Below are 13,257 nucleotides of genomic sequence, written 5' to 3' on the forward strand. Positions count from 1 at the left end.
CGTGCTTGTGTGTGGCGTGCATCCCTGCCATGTCTATTTGATTAGATCTGCTTGTGAAGACGAAGAGATAAATATTGCATAAATGAATTTATTGTTTAATGTGAGCAATCAAATTAATTAAGGGGTCCACAGCTGTTGGAGGCCAATGAGGGCATGCATTTTTCAGCGTTACCACTTCGCCCTAAGATTTTACAATAAAATATTTCTGGAGGTCTTGGATGAATTTTTCATGGCTGAGTGGAGGAGATGAAAGGCGAACAGGGGATCCAGGGGACGGGCGCTCTCCGCTGCTGACACACCACAGAGAGGTGCATCAGCTCCAATCTTTATCAAGGACACGCGGCCAACACCATTGTTTTAATTACTCTGCTTGTCAAGCAGCTCACCATCAATAGGGGCTGTGCAATTGAAGGAGCTGGTGCATGTGGTTGGTTGAGGGGGATCACCTGTGTTGGATGCATTTTCACGTCCTCGCCCCTTTTAAAGAGGAAATGATGTAACGGTGATCAAACGGAGCTGGAGTCTGTTAGCACTGATAACACCTCCCAATGCATGCTGCTGCAACAAATATAACCAGAGAAACTCTGTTGTAGCACTGTGGGTAGAGGATAAAAGATGGACTATTTTTCAACTAAAACCGCCATGTTGGTGTCAGTAACACCAGACTCTCTCTTTTATTTTTCAATGCGTCGATTATTCAAACCATTTTTAGATGCATCGCATAGAATTGTGATGAATGGCATGGATTTGCATGCCATTGTCTATACTCACAGTGTAGACTTGCACTAATAAATCAGAAATGTACACAAGTTGTTCACCCCCCACACAATTTCATATTCAGCACGGATGCTGAGGTAACTAATTCAGGAGAGACATCTGTTCTGTGGGCAATGCACCAGCCATATTCCGCCTGGAATAGCATCCATAAACAGCATCCCAATGTTTTGGTCTGCTAGTGCTACTACGAGATGAGGAGTGGAGATCTGTGTTGGGAGGCTGTGGAGATCACTATTTAAAGCCCACTCTGATTATGTTCACAATATCTTGTGTCTGATTTCAAATAACCTCAGTGACCTTAACCTTACTTTGTTGACCGGGGAACCTCAGGGGTCTGTACTTGGCCCCCTCCTTTCCCTCTCTACACCAAATCTCTTTGCCTAAAATAACTTGTACTGTAAATTAACTTAAGTAATGCAGCTGTTTAACAATTATTCAACTCTTGAGAGTGTTAAATTGACCCAAATGGACCCACTTGGTTTCATTTTACACTTTCAAGAGTTAAAGATCTATAAGGGTTCATTTGGTTACCAACTCTCCATCTCAGCCATGGTAAAATCCATGGTAAGCTGGGACCTCGCGTGGCTTATTGCTTTTCTAAAACGGTTCCAAACATATAGCAATATTAACCTCATAAAACTATTCACAAAACTATTCACCGCCCACTTTGTCGAGTGGGCGGTGGCTTCCAGGCGTGTGTGTGTGTGTGTGTGTGTGTGTGTGTGTGTGTGTGTGTGTGTGTGTGTGTGTGTGTGTGTGTGTGTGTGTGTGTGTGTGTGTGCGTGCGTGCGTGCGTGCGTGCGTGCGTGCGTGCGTGCGTGCGTGCGTGCGTGCGTGCGTGCGTGCGTGCGTGCGTGCGTGCGTGCGTGCGTGCGTGCGTGCGTGTCAACAATGGTGGCGGCGGAGCCAATGGAGAGACGGGATGCAGTGTTGCCAGGTCCGCAAATTGTAAGCGAGTTGGAGTGCGTGTAAGTAGTGTGTTGAAAGGTATTTTTTGTGGGCTTTTGAAATATGCGGACTTGGCAAGCCACTCATCAGCAAGACTAACGGTGTCAGTCTGCCGGTCGCAAGTTTCACATATGTATTCATTACACTGTGCAAAAAGCATGAAATACGTTGGTGTATATTACAGGAAACTCCCTTTAAACTTTCCAACAAACTCCGGTAAACTCCCGAATTGTACCTGCTAAACTTGAGGTTTACGGGCAAATCTAGTGCCCATAATTGCCCGTTAACTCCTCTTTTCACGCAGTGTTAACCAGCCGCTTTTGCAAAGCTGCTGGTAAAAACTGAAGAGAACTCTTCTTAGAAGAGTAGCTTAATTAGCACAGAATCCAGTGAGTAATTTCAGTTACAGAGGGGTGGGAGTTTATAAGTTTTACTTCTTCTCACTCCTTTTCGGATATGCTTAGATTTCTTTCTTTCTTTTATTTTTCCTTTTATTTCTTCTTGCTATATTTTAACTATTTATTTTAATTGTTTTTCTTTGTGATGCAAAATGCAAGGAATTGTTTCTGTTTTATTGGCATATTCGAAATAAACATGACAAACAAAAACAAACAAACAAACCTTGAACCTTGAAGCTGCTGCCTCTCATGAACTCTCCCTTCCCATGGCACCCGCAGATGTATACTCCCCAATCCGACACAGTGTCTATCTTTTTATGTCTATAGCATGTACTGATATAGACATAACACTTGTTCGTTCTGTGTCATACTGGTTTCCCATGTGTGACACGCGGGTTGGGATCCAGGAGGTAAAATCTTGTGACCTTGGGAACCGACCCGCTGAAACACTCAGACTATAACCTAACAGACTGGAGCAGGTTCTGCATGTTGCTGCTGGTTGCTGGTAATGTTGTTCGGAGATCTATATTGAACAGAGAGGCAGCTTACTATAATGGACAGCTTCGCTCAGCACTTTGGAGAACCAATTGTTTAATTCTTGTATATTCTCACCGATCAATGTGTTCACTTCAAAGCGATGGGAAAACGCTCGCATCCAAAGTAGATTGATCAGTTCTAATACAAGTCATTAACATACAAGTTGTTAACAAGTGAGGCCTCTGTACTGTATCTAGAAATCAAGAGGGTCGTCAATAAAGCCAGTTTAGGACTTTTAACATCTTAAAACCTTGAGCACACAGTCACACTCCTCCACTCAAGAATCGGATCAACCTCTTTAAAACGTTCCCTCGATCTCTTGCCGTTCGCTCTCTCACTCTCTCTCGCTCTCTCGCTTACTCTTGCACCCTTAAAGGACTAGAAATACTTTGTTGTGCATGGTGATCTGCACTGAAAATAGCAGATCTACAAGCCCGATCGATCTACAGCTTATAGATCTGCTGTATTGGTGCGTGACACCGGCGCGCAACAAAGTATAAACCTGGCCTTACTCAACACTGCCACTTAGCTTGAAGGCTGTGCTTAAGGCATGCACTGGTGTACTTTACTTATGATAAATTTATAAGCCAAACTGTGTGTGTGTGTGTGTGTGTGTGTGTGTGTGTGTGTGTGTGTGTGTGTGTGTGTGTGTGTGTGTGTGTGTGTGTGTGTGTGTGTGTGTGTGTGTGTGTGTGTGTGTGTGTGTGTGTGCGTGCGTGCGTGCCTGTCTTGGGGGGGGGGGGGGGGGGGGGGGCTTGCGTATTACACCTTGCAAATAGCTTGGGTTCACTTTACCAAGCTGTTGGCGTATCCTTTTCATCAACAAAAATAACTCTTGATAAAGCAGTAAAAGCATTCTTGGAAAGTGAAAAACGCCATTTGAGCGGACGGAGCGAGGGGTGGGAGTGAGTGGACGGCGCGAGGGGTGGAGCGGACAGAGCGAGGGGTGGGAGTGAGTGGACGGAGCGAGGGGTGGGAGTGGGAGTGAAAACAGTAACAAATCAGCCTCAGACTTTGATAGCCAACAACCTCCCGCCCATCGCCCATCCCCACTTCCCCCGCCTTTCTCCACCCATGCCACATAACTACCACTGGGGCACAAACCCCCCTCCAAAAAAAAAAGAAAAAAGAGCTAAATCAAGGCTTTGAAAAACATACAGTGTCTTTAATAATTCATGCTTCCGTGGGTTTGAATAGCCTCTTTAGCGTAGAAATATGCAGTCTCCTGATATAAGATCAGTCCCTGAGGGGGATCCCTCTCCGTGTTCTTTATGGGGCTATACTGCAGTGTGCCCTTTCTTACCAACAATATGGGATGCTGCTTAAGATGCAAGCACCTGCCTGATTTCACCAGAACACGTCCCGTATGGAGCCCTGCGTCATGCAGGAACAGCAGCGTTTTCTTCCTAAAGACAGCATTTCCCTATTTTCTACATTAAGAAAGAAAGTAGAGGTCTAAACCTGCCTTAGCACACAATGAATCCACAAATTAAGTGCAAAGTTTTGCAGCAAGGCAATTATTGCTGTTGACTAGCATCTTTACTGGGGTTGTAGACTAACACAGGATTGTAAATATTTAACCATCTTTGCACCCAACACACATTCATATTTCATCAGTTTTCTTGCAGTTTATTCTCAAAGCAAAGTGTTGGACTGCATAATTATTTCAGTTTAGCATTTTCTTCCGACCTATTACTTTCATAAATACATGAATTTGAGTTATAGCTCCTCAGAGGGCTAATTTAAGAAAAAGGCTTGCATTAATTAATACGGAACTGAAGAAAATCCCTACGTGAAGCCTGATTAATACTTTGTCATGTTGCATACCAAAAATTGCTGAACTACAGACTCACAACAAGTCATCCTCGACACGTTGTGAGCTTGTAGATTTGCTATTTTCGGTGTGCAATGCCGTCATGTGACGAAGTAAGAATCGGGCTTAAGTAAGCTGTTGGTGGATATCAATGATGGTATTCACCTTCAAAGGAAATGGGGACACACATGGAAGGATGCAGTGATTCGAGTCGATAGTGTTGACTCTTGAGGCGAGCTGGTACGGTCCATATCTCTCAGCGGACGCCTCCAGAGAACAATGTCTCCATCATTCAGAGAGCAGTGTGAGCTCAGTTGCGTTCAGGCCTCTGGAAACTACTCCCAAGTTGTAGTTCTTCTTTTTTTTTTTACAATGACCTCAGTGGTCATTTGAAGGACTTTAAAAGACGGTAATATGGTGCTTTGCCATGGGAAAAAAAGACTATGTTGAAATATTAATCAGAGTTTCTCTTTGTCTACTTCAAATAGCACAGTGTATGTGACTTTAAATCTTTTTGTTTTGTATCCCTCCCTTTGTGTGTACGTCCGTTCTTCTCACAACCCATGCTTGGAATAATGAAATAAATATCGAACTGTTTAATATTTTAGTGCCATCCAGGAGTAAAGTGGAAATGTTTTTCTGCCAGACCTTGTTTTTTTTCCCCCTCTTCTCTTCACAAATGCATTGTGTGCAGCGGCCGGCCCAATCCATCACTCTGCGTCTGGCGGGAGAAAAAGCACTTTCCCAGGGTGTGTGTTTTTTAGTTCTGCCAGCGCTGCTGTTTCAGTGGGCACCCGGGAGACCTCACTGATGGACACTCTGGTCATCACAGGCTGGGAGCTGGGGGACTCCTTGCTGCATCCCCTCCCCCGCCGCCCCCCCCGCCCCGTACTGTTCCACCTCACCTCAGGTTTTCACCAGCACCTTGCTTTGTCCCAGCAGTGTTGTCGTTGCACACTTCCTCTCTGACAGTGATGACTGTCGTACGTGGCTGAATTCTCCCACGCGGATATCTGGCCATGGGAGACCAGAGGCACGTGGGGCTTTGCGCTTTCCTGCCGACTCCGAGTGTCATGAGCAATGAAGCGCAGATTAGTAAGTGCAAAGCTAATTGGACTGTAATGGGTGACTATTATCACTGACAGGTGGCAGTCACGGCAGATAACAGATAACAGATGATAATGTGGGTTAAGCCTGATTTATACTTATTTGCGCTGGTGTGTTGCCCACCGAAAATATGAGATCTACAAGCTCACAGGGCATTGCGCTGTGACACTTTGTGAGCTTGTAGATTGCCTGTTTTTGGTGCGCGACATCCTCACACAACTAAGTATAACTCAGGCTTTAGGGAGCGCTCTGAGAAACATCATGATATGTAGAAGTAAGGAAGGAGGGGGCTCTCATTAAGGTGCTCAGAACAATTACACAGAAAAAATCTATTCAAATTGAAGCGTGCTCCACTTTTACAACCGACAAACTGAGATTTGATTTCCAAAATGCTTTCTCGTTTTCCTCTACACAAAGAAGCCGGCGGGGGAGAAGGTGCTATCGCTGAAGAGAAGTGGGCTGGAAGGCAAATCTAGGTGAATGCGTATGTTCTCCGAGTGCCCCTGGGTCTTCCATGGGTAGGTAGGATCTGACAAAGAGATCTGTACAGGAAAAGAATCCTCCACTCTGCTTGAGCATGGGAAATTAAGCCAAGATAAAGATTCTATCTTAAACACTCCCCCCCCCCCCCTCTCTATCTCTCTCTCTCTCTCTAGCTCTCTCTCTCTCTCTCTCTCTCTCTCTCTCTCTCTCTCTCTCTCTCTCTCTCTCTCTCCGCAGTGGCAGAAGAAATTATCCACTGTACCATTAGATAAGCCCAAACAACCCTCTCCATAAGACCTCCAGTTTCCCATACACTGCAGTCCCAGCTTAGTGTCCCTCGGGTGTTTGTTCAAAAGGAAAACTCTTCGGTGCCTCCGGGGGATGTTTAACTCATTGCAATGGCAAGTATTTAGAGAAAGCTCAACAAGTTTGAGGGCTGTCAGAGTGAGTATCCAACTGTCAGACAACATTGTGTCTCAGAGGACCCCGATGTGAGGTAATGACGAATTGCATCATTTTGACAAACCCACCATCGATTAGAACTATAGGGCAGACGGCGAGGTGTTTTGTTTTAATTTGAAACACTGGTGCTAAGTGCATTAAATGATGCTGATTAACTAAGATTACGGCTGCAGTGGAAATGTGTTTTCTGTTTTGATATCAAGCGTAAATTGCGGCAGAGCAAACAGCCTTTTGAGTAGCTGATGAATAATTGAAAGTCAGTGGAGGATACATCAATGAAGTGGTAATGAACAATTTTTTTGTGTGTGAAATATCTGATACTGAAGTCTGTCACTCTTCAAACAGCCTGGAACGTCTTGCTTTGGGGTTAAAGCTTGCTGTACATCAAACACATCTGATCAACTGATAGTTATAACAAAAGCAAAACAATAAGAGCTACAAGATTCCAGGATTTCATTCAAAAAAAGAAAAGAAAAAACATCATTCGTAGTACAACTCAATAAATGTATTGATATTGGTCCATGCAAAATGAAATATCCCATTACAGTGGATTATTACTTATAATTCCCTGTCTTGGGGCTCTCACAGAAATCATTTCAATACTAAGGTTATGGTGCCCTCTATCTTTTACTCAGAGTAACAGAAATCATCACTGGAGAAAGATTGTGATCACCTGAACTGCTTCTTAAATATATGAGCATTATTATTTTGTATTTATTTATTTTAGCAACACCAGTATAGTGTATGGTAATTGTTCATTTGTTTGATTCACTGCCAAAATGCTAAGGACAACAGTGCAAACATTCCATTTTTATTCACACATAAAACACTTGTTTCCACCAACCTAATGCAATGTATTTATTTATCTATTTTTTCTGTTGTAAATAATGTATTATTTATTACGTGTGCAAGAAGTGGTCCATCATATTTGAATTTTTATTTACATCGGTTTCTGCAGGTCGCCGCCTTCAGGCTAAAACAGTGTCTTTTGTTTTAGCTTTTTCTAGAACTGTTGTGGCATGTTGTGTCCACCCGGAGTACCGTTGACCTTCTGTGAGGCAGCTATCTACTTAAAGAAGTCCATTTTCAAGGCCTGTCTTGCTCAAATCAAAACTCCATTATAGATTTTACCTCCAGGGGAACCCAGGGCTCACAAGGTCCTTGGCAATTTTACCTGAGGAAGAAGCTAAAAGGATTGGAATCTCAGAGGTTTGGTGAAGGGAGAGAGTGTGAGGACGTGAGAGGGTGGGATAAGACACCCAAGGACCTGAGCTCTAATCTTTCTCTGCCCAGCAGGGGGCAAAGCACAGCAAAAATGGAGGTTTAGAGATGGTTCATTGGCCCCAAACATCAGAGCCCACAGGACTAGGAGAAAGCTCTTGAATACAGGTGGAGATGAGTAGACAGCAGGGTTTGTCGTAAGACAGTGTCGCTCGCCGAAAAGAACGATTTACCATTTTAAAAGCACTGTGCACCGACGGGCAGCACAGCCACACAACTGTTATATAGCAGGGGAAGTTGGAATCTGCCCATGTCACAGCGGACAATCAATCAATCAATCAATAAATTTTCCAGTTGTAAAGAAAAAAGAAAAAAGAAACGATCCGGGCACTCAAGGTTTAAAATGAGGAGGATAGCCTTTATTAAATTAAAAAGGCAACTGCCAACATGTTTCGACCTCACCGGTCTTCATCAGGGCAAGAAATGAATACATTTTCCAGTTGATTGATTGATTGAATACTTTATTAGCAGTTTGCAGGAAAACACAGGAAAGTACAGCTCGATACAATGTCTGCTAAGAGGATTTAAACCCCTATGGCTTGGTTCCATTGGGGACCTGTTGTACTCAATTCATTGAAACATGACAAATATATAACACTATGCAAAAATCATATAAACAGTTGAAAATCAAAAATAAATGTATGTACAGTAAACAGTTCGAGGGTAGGGGGGTGGGTGTAGGCTTTTACTTTTTATGGGGGCCAGTTTTGAATTGCAGCCACCCGTTTTAAAGGAGAGTATGGATTTACACTCCTTTAGGAATGTTGGTAGAGCTTTCTACATTGTTGTGGCATAGCAGGAGAACAAATTTAACCCCTTGCTTTAGCAAAATCTGGGTTGAACGTGATCAGTGGAGCTCCTTCTGGTGTAGCGATTGTGGACATAGTAGTTTGACAGTTACATGGGTGTCTTTGTGGTGTAGCGTATCTTGTAGACCAGGCCCATTGCAAGTTGCTGTACTCTGAATCCATTTAACATGTATGAAAGAACAGCACTTCACTCCCACACAACCATTGTGTACTAACAAGACAGACGGAGGCCAAAGATGCAGACAGATCACATCAGGACATCTGTCACTTCACGGCAACAGACTCCTTAATAAGTGACAAGCCTTCCTTCCCCGTGGGCACAGGACACGGGTGTCTCAAAAAGGTGGCAGGGCAAAAACAGCCATCAAAATCACACTGTGCCCTTTTTTTCCCCTTTAAAAAAATACAACATGTCCCAATTACAGCCCATCACTTGTGATCCATGCTCTTGATTATCTTGCTGGGCAGGAGACATCAAAGCTGCCAACTATGGGTGTTGACCATGGGGTTGACACAAGTGTCACAGTTTTAAGCAGGACCCAAGTGCACAAAAGAGTAGGCAGGGATTATGGAAGGAACAGGACACACAGGCACAGGCAGGATGCACCAGGAAGAGATTGAATAATGTCATGCTACTGTGTGATTTTGGGGGAAATAGGGAAACATTCTGTGAAAATTGCCAGATCTGCAAGCTTGTAGATCTGGCTATTTTCAACAATTTGGTGTAGAGGCGAAAAAAATTGGGTACAGACCACTGGACTCTGGTCATGATGAACAATCAATACAGGTGTAACACATGACACAGATGAGGGGGTGGCGGGTGGGTCATGGGGGGAGGGTGACGGTCAACCTTTTATCGATCAGAAGGACTCACTTGAAAAATCTTAAAACGTCCACCCAAATCTTGAAAGCGTTCACCCATCCATCTGACCACTTAACACATAAAGCACCAATAAACGTAAGCTACGTTAATATATACGTAGCTTACGGATATACGTTAATATACTTCATAGTATATATGTACAGCATAGTATAGCATATATGTATAGTTTATATGTATAGTGTCATTATATAGATATGTTCTAGTTACGTTCTTAGCTTACGCATGTTTCTTGATAAATGCATTTTACATATGTGATGCATTCCCATGTTTTTGTTCTTGCTTAATGTAAATCGCTCTGGATTAAGAGCGTCTGCTAAATGCCTAAATTGTAAATTTAGGCATTTAATGGTGTTTCTGGTCAAAACAAGGTTTATTCAACGGCCGATAGCCGGCGCTGTGATAGTCACAGTCAGGTTTTTTCTGCACCCAGCGAGAGATCAACAACCGATCAAGACAACACAAACACACACCATTATGTCATCGTATTAGTAACCAGTGTTAGGTGTAACGGCGCTATTAATAACGGCGTTATGTAACGAGACTGCTTTTGTTGGTAACGGAATAACCTAACGAGTTAGTTTTGCAATTTAGTTAGTTAGTTACTTAGTTACGTTTCCAAAAAAGTTATCTCGTTACTATAATGTGTCCCTGTTCATTTTGTCCTTCTGTGCGATTTATCCTCCCAAGTCCCAACGTGTAATGTGTATACTGTCTATACATCCTGCGTCTACTACATCCTGTACTGTATGTTCACTTAACACGGCAGGCGATAGGCAGATGGAATTTTAAATATCAATCAATAGATTGTGTTCTGGCTTGGATCAATGGAACTGTTACTTATGGGGGTGTGTGGGGTCCTTGATGATCCTCAGGAATTCCCTGAGGATCATCAAGGACTATAGTGGTCAGGAGGTGCACGGACATCCACAAGATGTGTGCTCGAACAAAAAGCTAAAGAGAAGGGGTAGTCTGGGTAGTCTACAATGCTCCCCAAATAATTTATTAGGCTACCAAATAGCTGTAAAAAAAAAAACACATAATCAAGGACCCCACACACCGTCATAACAGTCTGTTCATGCTGTTGCACTCAGGGAAGAGGTATAAGAGCATCAAAGCCAGCACAAGCAGACTAACAAACAGTTTCCTCCCCCAGGCTGTAAGACTGCTAAACAAGTCAAAACTATGAACTTTACCTGCCTAGTATTATACGGCCTTGTATGCTGAATGCTGATCTAGGCTTTTAAAACAGAATATTTTAGATGAGTTTAGTATTGTTATTGTCTCCACGCACACAAGGACACTCCGTCCATGTTTGTGTGTGTGTGTGTGTGTGTGTGTGTGTGTGTGTGTGTGTGTGTGTGTGTGTGTGTGTGTGTCCGTCTGTTACCAGCTAATCTCCGGCACCGTTAACCCGGTCAATGCCAAATTTTGCATACACACTCCCTGGATGCCCCAAATGAACCTCTGCCCCAAATTTTCCAGAACGGCCTGTTATAGCACGACCAGGAGGCCGACTTTTGTAAACACACATTTTTTGATATTACTCCTCCAGATTCTGTCCAAACATCCCGCAAATCGTTACACAGTATCTCGATAGTCATGTGTTCAAGACGGATCTGTCCGATATTTCATATTCCATCCTAATTGGCTAACATTGGTTTCACATTGGCCTGTTATAGCGCCACCAACAGGTGGATTTTTGCAAAACACATTTTTGGAACAAAATGCCTCAAATCATCCAATTGCCATCCAAGGCGTGAGAAGAAATGGCACCCTTTTCACATTGGCCTATTATAGGCCAATATCATTGGCCAACCTGACCCCGAGGGGGCACAGGTCTGCCACATGATGTCATGATGTCATGTGGCAGCCAAGTCTATGGACTTTTTTTGTCTTAGTCATGCCCTTGTGACATACAGAAGCAAACAAAGGCGCCTCTCACTTCACACAAGTGTGATTTTTTTATTTCTGTGTATTGTGGAGCACCCCTAACCTAAGTTTTTCACAGTGCATGTACTTGTACAACCTTGTCACAATAAACCTCTTGAATCTTGAAGTAACGTGTAAGTTCTTTGTTATTGGTACTGTATCACTATGACAACTTTTTTATGTTAAATGTTATATTATCTTTTACATTTTGGTGTATGGCTAATTATTTGGGGGCCACAGATGGGAATCACTGCTATACGCTGAATATCTGCAACAATGACTGGGGACATTTCTTGATTCCAAGGAAACGGAAATAATGATTTGCATCCAACAGAGGCTGCACTCATGGCATGCGGTGTGTTTTTTTCTCTCGGTTGGCCTGACAGCATGGCTCTAACTAACAACCATATACTGTCAGACCAGGTCACAGTCATATGCCCCGTCTGTCTCACCGCCCCTTAGGACCTCATTCATATTCCATGTTCCGTCGTACGATGGTGTTGCACTGCGAAGATTGACGATCTACAGTACAACAAGCTCACAACACAGGTTAGTGAGCTTAGATGTCCACTATGTATGGCATGTGATACCGTTGTACGATAAAGTATAAATTGGGCATAATGTTCTCTGATGTTTTGCTCCAGAAACTTTTTAACTTTAACCTTCTTTAAAAAGTTTTAACCATGTAGGATTCACTGAAATCCTACATGTGTCTAATGTGTATTATTAATATAATAATAATAATAATAATAATAAAAAAAACACACACACACAGTATGTACATTATGTATACTGTATGTCTCTGTACATCTGTCTGTCTGTCTGTACGGCTGTAATGCACATAACTCGAGAACCGTTCCGTTCGCCCCACCAACTTCAAATTTGACACACGCGTTCCACACACCCCCAGGGAGTGCAGTACCTGGTGTCAAGTCTGTCGGACCCACGGTTGTCCAGAACCTAACCTAACCGACAACCTTTCACTGTTTTTCCCACTGTGCCATATTGTATGATCTGATACTGGGTTTTACCAGTTTGTTTGTGCCATGTGCCATAGTGGTGTTGAGGACATAGGCGTATACTGGGCCATTCATTAATTCAGTGCATTGTTTGGGTTTTGTTTGCTGTGATTATTTTCATGACTTTGCGTATTTGTAATGTTTTGATTGGTATATTTGCTGTGTATATTTAGTTCGGAGGACCCAGTATAGGCCACGAAGACTTACTTTATACCACCTGCCCTTGGGCTCAGATTTCCCAGCCATAATAACCCCTCTTCCGTTCTGTATTTAATATATGTTTCTACATGTTGAAACTGGACACTTGTTGTAAACTTGTTACATCAACCTCTGGTTCTGTTCATTCTGAACTTGGGAAACCTTACCTTGTTCAGTTACATTATCCAACATACAACTACATTAGCTTAGCCGTAGGCATGTGATGGTCATGGTCATGGTCAAGCAGCACCATAACATATTTTGTAATCTCAACTAGAATTATTTTGTTTATATTTGCTGTAATATATGTGTGTACTGGAGTCAAATAGTAATCATAATTGGCTTAATCTGGCTTAATTTGATTTTTGCTTTGATTCTCAACAAATTTCATATTGTGGTATTGATACTTTTACTTAAACAAAGCATTTGAGTAGCTACTTCTTCCACCATTGCACCACTGGCCATAGTTGAGAACAGCCAGAAATATTTTGAGTAGATTGTAGTAACAATGCATTACCACATGAGGGCACTACTTGCCAAGATGTATTACTGTGTAATGGATAGAAACTCAGAAGAGTTTCATGTCCACATTAACTGAACATTAATTGCTTCA

The sequence above is a fragment of the Electrona antarctica genome (assembly GCF_951216825.1).
Source record: "Electrona antarctica genome assembly, chromosome: 7".
Lineage (NCBI taxonomy): Eukaryota > Metazoa > Chordata > Actinopteri > Myctophiformes > Myctophidae > Electrona > Electrona antarctica.